Genomic DNA, 10,999 nt, shown 5'->3' with positions numbered 1-10,999 from the left:
TCATGTATTTTACCTGTCTTTAAAAGATTCTTTGTCACCTCATCTTATGCATCATTGTACAGTTTCTACTGATATGCTACCTTTATATGTCATGTAACAAATGTTGTCCGTGATTTTTATGCTTGCTAGAAACACAAATTAAAAGAATCCCAATAATTTTTCCTTTTTTGTCTTATAAACACCTGTTGAAATAATAAAAAATCAGTCTTTCACTTAAAACTTTTCTTGAAGCCTCACATAGTAATTCATCCTAAAAATGTGCAATAAGTGAGGAAACAGAAATTGCCTACAATAAGTAAATGGGAAGAAACGTGAATAATTTTTTCCTTAATATACATACATATATATATATATATATATATATATATATATATATATATATATATATATATATATATATATATATATATATCATGAAGCTACAAATATTGCTTAATATCAAATCCACGCTACCTCAGGAATATCCCCGATGGGGAATTATCACCGAAGGGGAATTTATAAGTGATAAATGGACGGGCATTGCAGTCTCGATCCAAAAAGACGGCATCCAGCGAATCCAGTCGACGCTAACCACTGATAATTCCCCATCGGGGATATTCCCGAGGTAGCGTGGATTTGATATTAAGCGATATTTGTAGCTTCATGATCGTATATAAATCACGTGATAAAAATGTCATATATATATATATACATATACACATATATATATGTATATATATATATATATATATACACACACACACACACACACACATATATATATATATATATATATATATATATATATATATATATATATTATTATCACTTTTTGTAGTCAAGGGCAGGAATACTTGGAGATTCACACTTCCTTTACTGCTTCAGTTTCGTGATTCATAATCACATCATCAGGGAATTCTATGGACAATGTAATAAATTAATAAAAGTACTTTCGGCTAAAACTGAATTACATTAAAACATTAGTCACTAAAAATCTATAAAGGCTGTTCAAAATTACATACACAAGAGCACACTTAAATACATAGAACAAAGCTTAAAATCATTACACACGGACACATATGGTTACACAAGAGCACATTAAAAATAACAAAATCACAAAACCTCCAAATAAATAAAAAAGAATAAAAATTGTCTAATTTAAGAAAATTCTTTTTCTTTCCAATAATGGAGAAACAAACAAAGACAATAATATACATTAAAAAAAAAAGAAGACGCCACCTCAGAATGCAAACGACAGAACCAGGTAACAGTAAAAGAAAAATATATACAGAAAAACAAAACAAAAAGATCAGAGGTACAAATAGTTTGACAAATATGGCAAAAACAATGGAATTGAGGTAGTTTCTGTTTAATGAGGAACCTTTAATATTTAAAGACTCGAGTATCTGCAGTTTCTGTTGGTTCTTAACGGAATAACTTTAAACCATCATAATTTATCTGTGTTTTCACTTGGTGGCATGATTTTCTTATGGAGGAAAGCTCTGGATTGGAAGTCGATCCAGTTCTATAGCTCACAGTGCATTATGAGAATCGACTACCCTGAGAAGCCGCCTGGTGGATCCAACATATGTTCCCAGACTGATCTGGGACAAGTGTTCATAAACAACACCAGACGACATCAAACCAGAGCCGATCTTTAAACCTGAAGAGTGAGCCGATTGTCTTTGGATTTTTTATGAGTTTGATGTCAATGGCCCCAAAGTTTCTGAACGATCCTAATTCCCTTATAAAGCTATCATCACGTGAAAATGGGAAAACGGCGTATATAGGGAGTTTAGGGACATTAAAGTTTACTGTAGGACTGAATGATTTGTTCAGTAGTCTGGAAAGAATTCTATAGAATGTTTTCTGGGGAAAGTTATTATTAAAGTATTGTTGCAGGAAAGGATTTCTTCATTGTTGTGATGATTTTAAAGTTATTGGCCGAGCACAGAACCAACAGAAACTTAAGATACTTGAGTCTTTAAATATTAAACTGCAGGTTCCCTCATTAAACACAAACAAGCAAATTCCATTGTTTTTGCCATAGGTCATTACTATTTGTACCTCTGATCTTTTTGTTTTGTTTTTCTGTAATATTTTTCTTTTTACTGTTAGTAATTCTGTTTTGCATTGTAAGGTGAGCGTCTTCAGTTTTTTTTTTTTTAAGTATATTACTCTTTGTTTGTTTCTCCATTATTGGAAAGAAAAAGAATTTTCTTAAAATTAGACAATTTTTATTCTTTTTTTATTTATTTGGAGGGTTTTGTGATTTTGTTATTTTTAATGTGCTCTTGTAAACATATGTGTCCGTGTAACGTGATTTTAAGCTTTTGTGTATGTATTTATTGCTTTGTGTATGTAATTTTGAACAGCCTTTATAGATTTTTAGTGACTAATGTTTTAACGTAATTCAGTTTTAGCTTCAGTACTTTTATTAATTTATTTCATTTTCCATAGAATTTCTTCTGATGATGTGATTATGAATCACGAAATGTAAGAAGCAATAAAGGAAGTTTCTCCATTTCCATGCCCTGAATTTACATTTTTGGTACTCAAATTGATTTAACTATAGCATAAAGTTTTTTTATATCTTGGTTATATACATATATAAATTATGTATATATATATACCTATATATATATTATATATATATATATATTATATTGTTTAATATATATTCTTTATCAAAAATTCCATATATACATAGATACTGTAACACTGTATATATACATATTTATATTCTATATATATAAATTTTGTATATAAAATATATATATTAAATATATAATATATATAATCTTTTACACATAATTTAATCAGTTCAATTAAAGTACTTTTCAGAAAATATTTTTATGGGGCTTGTCTAGCGACAAAATTGGCAATTTTTGGCTAAAATCTGATTTTAGCTTATCGTGACAACTTTTATATTGGCGCAAACCGGGAAAGCACTGGAAAACCCTGAACAACATAAGAAATGTGTGAGATCATGCACCCTCAAAACGGGAACAGTGGTATATTTGTACATGTTAGTGAGAACAATCATGCTATCAACTGGGAAGGGGCAAAATATATTGTATATTCTAATAATGCACTGGAAATAACATCATTGAATCTAGCTATCATAATATAAAGTTACAACCATAATATGAATATCAGTCATAGGGATGTATAAACTTGATCCTTTAATATCAAAAGAAATTTGTAAATTGTTTAAACTTTATATATAGGCATAGAGATATATGAAAATAGGATTATCATATTTGTAAACACAGTATATATATATAGTATATGTTAATAGTTTATTTACATATATATCCATGACACCTAATCAGGTGTGGATCTGATATAATGGTACATAATCTGTTTATCAGGAATGTTTACCCTGAGTTTCTTTCCATTTACTTATTATAGTCAATGGGCCATTTCTCACCAATAAAATCCTTGAATGTCAATTTGTAATCCAGTCACTGATGCCTGAGTGGGGGAAAATGGAGCCTCTAAGAAAAGTAAGATTAAAGAATCTTCAATAATTTTTCAGTATTCTGAGAAGATTCTTAAAGAGAAAAAAAAAAGTATAAACTTATTCATAAGAAGATAGTATCTTCAAACAATGTCATTAACTGAAATTGTGTAATCAAAATATGCCCAAACAGTGTATGTATTTATAATATACAAGTACACACAACACACACAGGACCTACACCCATATTTCTTATTTTTCACCTGTATAATATATGATATATATATATATATATATATTTTAAATATATATATATATTGTAAAGCATGTTGTACAGTCTCTGCTGAACATGTTTTTGTAAAGTCCCCGCTAAGCAAGTTTTCTTTGATGATGGCCCATTTTCTTTGTACCTACGATTCGTCACACTTGATGGGCCAGGTCACATAAAATTCAATTGTTCAAACTGTGTATGCAATTATTTATCTGTTCATCAACTGTGTACTGTGTATTTCTTCTTTCACAGGCATCAAGATTATACTCAACTTTAATTCTGTCTATTGTTACATTGTATATTGTACTCGTTCACTGTATTTATTTATTAATTGTTATCAACCTCAGGTCACCCTTGCTTCCATTGTCTTCCGCGGCCCGACGCCAGTCGGCCGCTATATAAACTGCCTGGACCTTGAATAAATCAGCAGTAACTTTTACCTGCTCGTTTCTTTTGCACCTTTTATAGTGGTGACCCTGGAGTGGTTCCCGAAGCCATTAGCAGACCCATATGGCGACTCAGTCTTGGCTTCAGGAGCTTACTCTTGCCCTTAGCGGACTAATCATGGCGCTGTACCAGCGTTTGGGCGTGCTGACTCTCGTTGGCAAAATCACCAGCGTCATTAGCGGACTCACACGGCGCGCTCCTAAGTGCATTTTGACGCGAGTACCCTACTCCATATAAGAGGGCAAAGAGCGAGTATGGACGCAGACATCCCCTCCCTCGTTCAATTAACCACTGACCTCGCGGATTCGGAGGTCTACCTCCCTCCCATATCACCCGCGCCCGTCCACGTGCCGAGGCTCTCACGCTCCTCCACACCCCTGCCCGTGCCCCGCACTCTCCCCAGCTCAGCGGGCCAATCCAGGGCCGCCCTGTCCATAAAGCTGCCGCTGTTTACGCAGGGGAATCCGTCGGCGTGGCTCTACAGGGTCAAGAGCCTGTTCAGGATTGCGGATCTTAACGAAGAGGTCCTGCAGGCGGATAGAGTACTCAACGCCCGGCCGGAGGAGATCTACAGTAAGCTCGTCCTGTGGGTGTCTGAAGCATGCCCCTTACCTACCACCTCCTGAAGAAAACCCTCCTCCAGACATGCTCCCTGCTGGTTGCTGAGCGGGCTGCCCGCACCCTCGACCTCGCCATCAACCCGCGGCAGTATCAGAGTGTCATGGAGTCATGGGGCATGATCCGAAACCTCCTCACCATCCCAGACACCAACAGCAGTAAAAAGAAGCGCGAGATAACCACCTGTCCCGGGAGATCCTCCTCCGTCAGCTCCTCCCGGAGGTCCGCACGCAAATCCCGGAGACCTACACGATGCCCCTCGAAGACCTGATCATCTCAGCACAGCACTTGATGGACTCCGTAAAGGCAACAAAGCGGGTACCAGCGCCCACACTCCCAGTCAGTGCCATCCAGCAGGAGGAGGGCGCAGAGGAAGAGGTCAACGCCGTCACCAGGAGGCACCCAGCGCCTCCCAACAGGTGGAATTCCCCGGGTCTTTGCCACTACCACAGGCGGTTCGGCAAAGACGCCCAGAACTGCCTGCCGCCCTGTTCATTCGTCTGTTCAAAAAACGGGGGAGGCGGCGGCCAGCAGGACAGGCCGCCATGGCAGCAGAAGAACCCAGGGGCCCAGAACCAATAGGCTTCTACGTCCGTGACACTGTCTCCGGCAGGATGATGCTGGTTGACACAGGGGCCGTTAGATCAATCTTCCTGACATCTAGAGAGGACCGCAAGCAGGAACTGGACCCGGCTGCCTCCCTGACGGCCGCCAATGGGTCACCCATCCTCTCCTACGGAACCAGGCCCCTGTCAATCTCCATCCTTGGCTGGAGGTACTCCTGGGATTTAGTCGTCGCGGACATTAGGACCCTGCTCCTGGGTGCGGATTTCCTGGTGCACTTCGGGCTGGCAGTCGACGTCGGTCGGAAACGCCTCCTAGATACAGACTCCTGCCAGTCCCTCCCGTTGGCAACGTGACCATAATGCACCCACCATCTGCTCTGCCGCCCCCACCAGTACACGCAGCTGCTGACGGAGTTCCCTGATGTTTCAGGCCTGAGCTCCACCAAAAGTCCGGGGCCCCAGCCAAACATGGCATATATCACCACATAAAAACAAAGGGCCCCAGGCACATGCGGTTCGGAGGCTTCCCCCTCGACGCCTTCAAGAGGCCAAGGATACATTCGCTGAAATAGAATGGATGGGAATCTGCAAGAAGGCCTCTAGCCCGTGGGCCTCCCCTCCACATGGTGCAGAAACCGGACGGTTCCTGGAGACCCCTGCGGCGACTACAGGCGACTCAACCTGGCAACGGAACCTGACCATTATCCCCTGCCGAACATGCAGGACCTCACGGCCTCCTTCCACGGGCCAAAATATTTACTAAGTTGGATCTCTTGAAATCCTATTTTCAGGTACCGGTCGTGCAGAGGATATACCAAAGACTGCCATCATCACGCTTTTGGGTCCTATGTGTTCGCCTTCTCTACATTCAGCCTGAGGAACGATGGGCGACTTTCCAGCAGCTCATGGACAGCATCCTGGGGACCTAAAGTTCTGCGTCTGCTACGATGACATCCTTATATTTTCCAGGTCCCACAAGGCGCACCAGAAACACATCCGGGCAGTTCCTGCAGTGCCTGCAGGAGAACGCCTCTGTCGTGACGCTTTTGACAAATGCACCTTCAGCGTACAGAAGGCTGACTTCCTGGGCCACGAGGTATCCCCAGATGGCGTCCGTCCACTCACATCCAAAGTCGCAGCCGTCACCAGGTTCCCCGTCCCCACCTCCGTCAAGGCCATCCAAGAATTCCTCGGGATGGTGAACTACTACAGGAGGTTCATCTCTGGGATCGCACACACCACGGCCCCCTTTGACGGAGACCCTGAAAGGCCGACCAAAATCCTTGTGGGGACCCAGCCAGCAGCAGGCCTTCTCCCTGACGAAGGCCTCCTCGCCGAGGCAACTGCCTTGGCCCACCAGGATCCCAGCGGCCCCCTCCAGCTGACAACGGACGCCAGCAACGTCACCTGTGGTGCTGTCCTGGAACAGGTCATCAACAGCGCCCGCCAGCCCATCGCCTTCTTCAGCAAGAAGTTCAACCCCGCAGAGGCCCACTACAGCACCTTCGACAGGGAACTCTGCGCAGTGTACCGTGCAGTCCGGCACTTCAAGTTCCTCCTGGTGGGCACGCCCTTCACATTCTATACGGACCACCAACCGCTGGTCCACGCCCTCACCAAGCAGGGGGATGCGTGGTCCTCCAGGCAGCAACAGCATCTCTCGGCCATCACCGAGTTCACCTGCTCCATCAAGTACCTCCCCGGCAGAAAAACCCTGTGGCGGACGCCCTCCCCAGAGTCAAGCTGAATGCGGTGCAGCTGGGAATCAACTACGAAGACCTCGCCAGGGAGCAGGCTGCCGACCCAGAGACCCCAGCCTACCACACCGCCATCACATCCCTAAAGTGGAGGGACGTGCCCCTGGCACCCGGGGGCCCAAATCTCCTCTGCGACGTTAGCACCGGTCAGCCCTGCCCCCTAGTGCCAGCCTCCCGCTGCTGCCAGGTATTCGACATCATCCACGGACTGTCAACACGCCTCCGGCAGGACAAAGGCCAGGCTGCTGTCAGAGAAGTTCGTCTGGCACGGAGTGCAGAAGGATGCGAGGACCTGGGCGAGACAGTGCCTGCATTGCCAAACCAGCAAGATGGGGCGGCACACCGAATCCAGGGTAGGCGAGTTCCCGCAGCCAGGGCGGCGTTCCGGCCATGTGCACATCGACGTCGTCGGGCCCCTTCCCCCGTCAGGCGGGTCCAGATATCTCCTGATGGTGGTAGACCGCTCAACAAGGTGGCCTGAAGCCAGCGCCTGCGCTGAGGCCCTATTCTCCAGCTGGATCAGCCGCTTCGGCGTCCCTGACCACATCACGACCGACAGGGGCCCCGCCTTCCTGTCCAAATTGTGGTCCGCCCTGTCCCAGCTGCTGGGGACAGCTCATCATACCACCACGGCCTACAACCCAGCCGCCAACGGCTTGGTCGAGCGTTTCCACAGGTCCCTGAAGGCGTCCCTTATGGCCCGCTGTACCGCTGAGGACTGGAAGTACCAGCTGCAGTGGGTCCTCCTCGGGTTGAGAACTGTCCCCAGGGCTGACGGCGCCCCTTCCGCAGCTGAGAAAACCTATGGCAAGCCCTTCGTGGTCCCAGGCAAACTAGTGACAGAGGATCGCCACAACCCATCGGTCCAGAGGCTTCGCGAAATCGTCGGCAAGTTCGCCCCCTACAAGAGAACATATACCGACAGGTCGGCCACCTTCACGCCGCCCGGGGCTGGCCTCCACTACCCACGTCTTCGTCAGAGATGACACCATCCGCCCACCACTGACCAGGCCCTACAGGGGGCCCTTCTGCATGCTGGAGCAGAACAGCAAGGCATTCCTGCTCGCACTCCACGGGAGGAACGATTGGGTGTCAATCGACCGGGTCAAGCCCGCCCTCCTGGAGGACACAACCGTCAGCACACTGCACCCTCCACCGGTGCAGCCACCGCCGCAACCGGGCCCTCGCAAGAAGCGGAAACGTGGCCGCCCCCGGAAAAGGCCGCCCACACCCACATTCAGCCACCCTCGCACACAGGACGTCCCTTTAATGTCTGTCTATTGTTACACTGTATATTGTAGCAGATACGCCACCAATCAGCTGTATTTATTTATTAATTGTTATCGACCTCAAGTCACCAGTCTTGCTTCCATTGTCTTCCGCATGATGGCCCATTTTTTGTGCCAGTCAATTCCGCTTGATAGGCCAAACCAATTGTTTAAACTTTATGCAATTATTTATCAGCAGTAAACTGTTTACCTGTATTTCTTCTTTTGCAAAGATTATAATATAATATGTATATATATATATATTGTATATTGTACTTGTTCGCTGTATTTATTAATTAATTGTTATCGATCAGGTCACCCTTGCTATTGTCTTCCGCATCATATAAACCGCCTATATAAATATATATATATATATATATATATATATATTATATATATATATATATATTTATATGCAATCCCTGGGTTAACGTCAGGTTCAGGTTACATTGTTCTGGACTTACAGCACTTGCCTCATGGCACTATCAGTGGATTTATAGCGCTATTCCCAGACTTTAACGGTGCTTTAAGTGCTATTTATTCCCATTATAATTATGATGTTTCAGGTTATGGCAATTTTTGGCTTATGGCGCGCTGCCGGGGACGGAACCCCTGCCATAAACCGGGGACTGCCTGTATATGTGTGTGTGTGATTTGGGCATATTTTCTCTTGCACAATTCCTGTTGAAGTTAATGGCACTGTTAGCAGATACTGTCTCATCAAGACTTTGAATCAGTCTATACTTCTTTTTCTCCTCAGGCAAGCTGCTTACAATTAAGGAAAAATAATGATTTTTCCCATCTACTTTTTCTAGTTGACAGATCATTTCCCCTCTCAGTGGTGTCTTCAGGACTGGATTACAAATTGACATATAAGATTATTATTACTGCATGCAGACTTTTGCATTTTAAACAAGGTGTCATTGGGTGCTGAATTTCTATTGGTTGGTGGGTCTCATTCTCTTGCTGCTGGTCTGGGTGGCAGCATGGGCATTCCTGGTGCTCCGTAAGATGCGTCCTATGCACTGGCTTGCAGCAAAGGGCATGAGCAAGGGGGGATTCTCATCTCTGGCTGAAAGTTTTGATTTGCTTCGTTGTCAGTACTAGTTGTGTCCAGGGGTGTTCTGTCGCTCATGTCTTCCTTTGGATTGTCACGGATGTCCTGTGGTTTCCTTGAAGGAAGGAAGGATGAAGTTCATGTTCCTCTGTACATTTAATGCATGCTGTTGGTGATTTATACTCAAAGCTTTAGTATTTGCAATCAGTGGAGCTGGGCTTCTGCATGCATTGCAAATTCTCTGTGCTTTTTAATAATTCCTCTAGTGTTGGTTTACAGTTGCACTCGTCTACGCTGTTTTGAAATTTTGCCCCTTGGTTGCAGTGAGCTAGCAATCACCTGCGTAGAATGGTATTGGTGCTACCTATGTAGTAATTGCTGAGGGCTTGACATGTCTCCTCAGTACATTTAAATTTGTATACATGTACTACACTGGTCGACTCTCCCTCATCTCTACAAGGGGGCCGTGCTATTTTGCATTACAAAGGCATTGACTAGTTTCATGTGGCAGAAGACACATAAGGAAATACTCTCTTCAGGAGAGGAAGGGGCCTCATTGGTGCAGATTGCAGATGTCATAGGGCACCTTCTGGTACGTCAAGGGGTGTGGCATCTGAGTAATAGGCTTTCCTAAAATAATATTGTTTCATCCACTGGCACGTTTGTGAACAGACTTTCTACATCCAGTGATGACATGGTACTGCTCAGAGATGTAGTGTTCAAAATACTGATGTACCTAAACTCCCATAATTTCCCCGTTGGCATCCAGCTTCCCCGACGAGTTCCTCCCAGATGGTACTAGAGAGGGTTACCTTTCCCTGAGCCTGGAGAGAGAGAGCAAGTCACATGGGTTTCCATTTCAATGCGCTTCACTTCCTCATGGGGCCTTTTAGAGAAATGGCAATTAAGGCCAAGGATGAGAAGCTGTTTTTGTCCATCAGTGAGGTCTATACCAGCCAGGTTAATGTATCTGTTGGTAGGCTTCTCATTACTGAAGGGGCCTTTATTCAACCACATTAATTTCTTAAGGATGATAATGGTAGTGACCCACTGATGTCGTTGCTTTGACTCCTGCAGGGGTTTAGAAGCATTCTCGATCGTTTATCATGCACCCTCCTTACATTCTTCACATGGATTCCTTCTTGTCAGTGGCTGTCTGTAGTCTTCCTTCATCTTCCCACAGTCATCTTTGAAGAGTCTTATTGACAACATTCCATGATAGCTGTGCCTGGCCACGGCAATGTATCCTATTTGGGCATACTTTCTCTCTTACGCAACTTCTATTGAAGTTAATGGCATTATTTGCAGATACTATCTTAACAAGACTTTGAATCAGTCTATACTACGTCTTCTCTTCAGACAGGTTTCTCAGGAATAAGGAAAAATTATTCAAGATTCTTTCCATTTACTTTTTCTGGTTGATGGACCGTTATAATTAAAATTTAACAAAATTACTTACATAAATTAACTACCACTGTCATATCCATTACTGCTTTGTTAGCTTCAGGAAACCAAACTATACGTTCGTGTATAATTATAGTACATACTGATCATGAAATTTAAGGTAGTAATA

The sequence above is a fragment of the Macrobrachium rosenbergii genome, chromosome 54 (genome assembly GCF_040412425.1).
Source record: "Macrobrachium rosenbergii isolate ZJJX-2024 chromosome 54, ASM4041242v1, whole genome shotgun sequence".
Taxonomy (NCBI): domain Eukaryota; kingdom Metazoa; phylum Arthropoda; class Malacostraca; order Decapoda; family Palaemonidae; genus Macrobrachium; species Macrobrachium rosenbergii.
The sequence above is the reverse complement of the archived record's forward strand: the minus strand, read 5'-3'. Positions refer to the sequence as shown.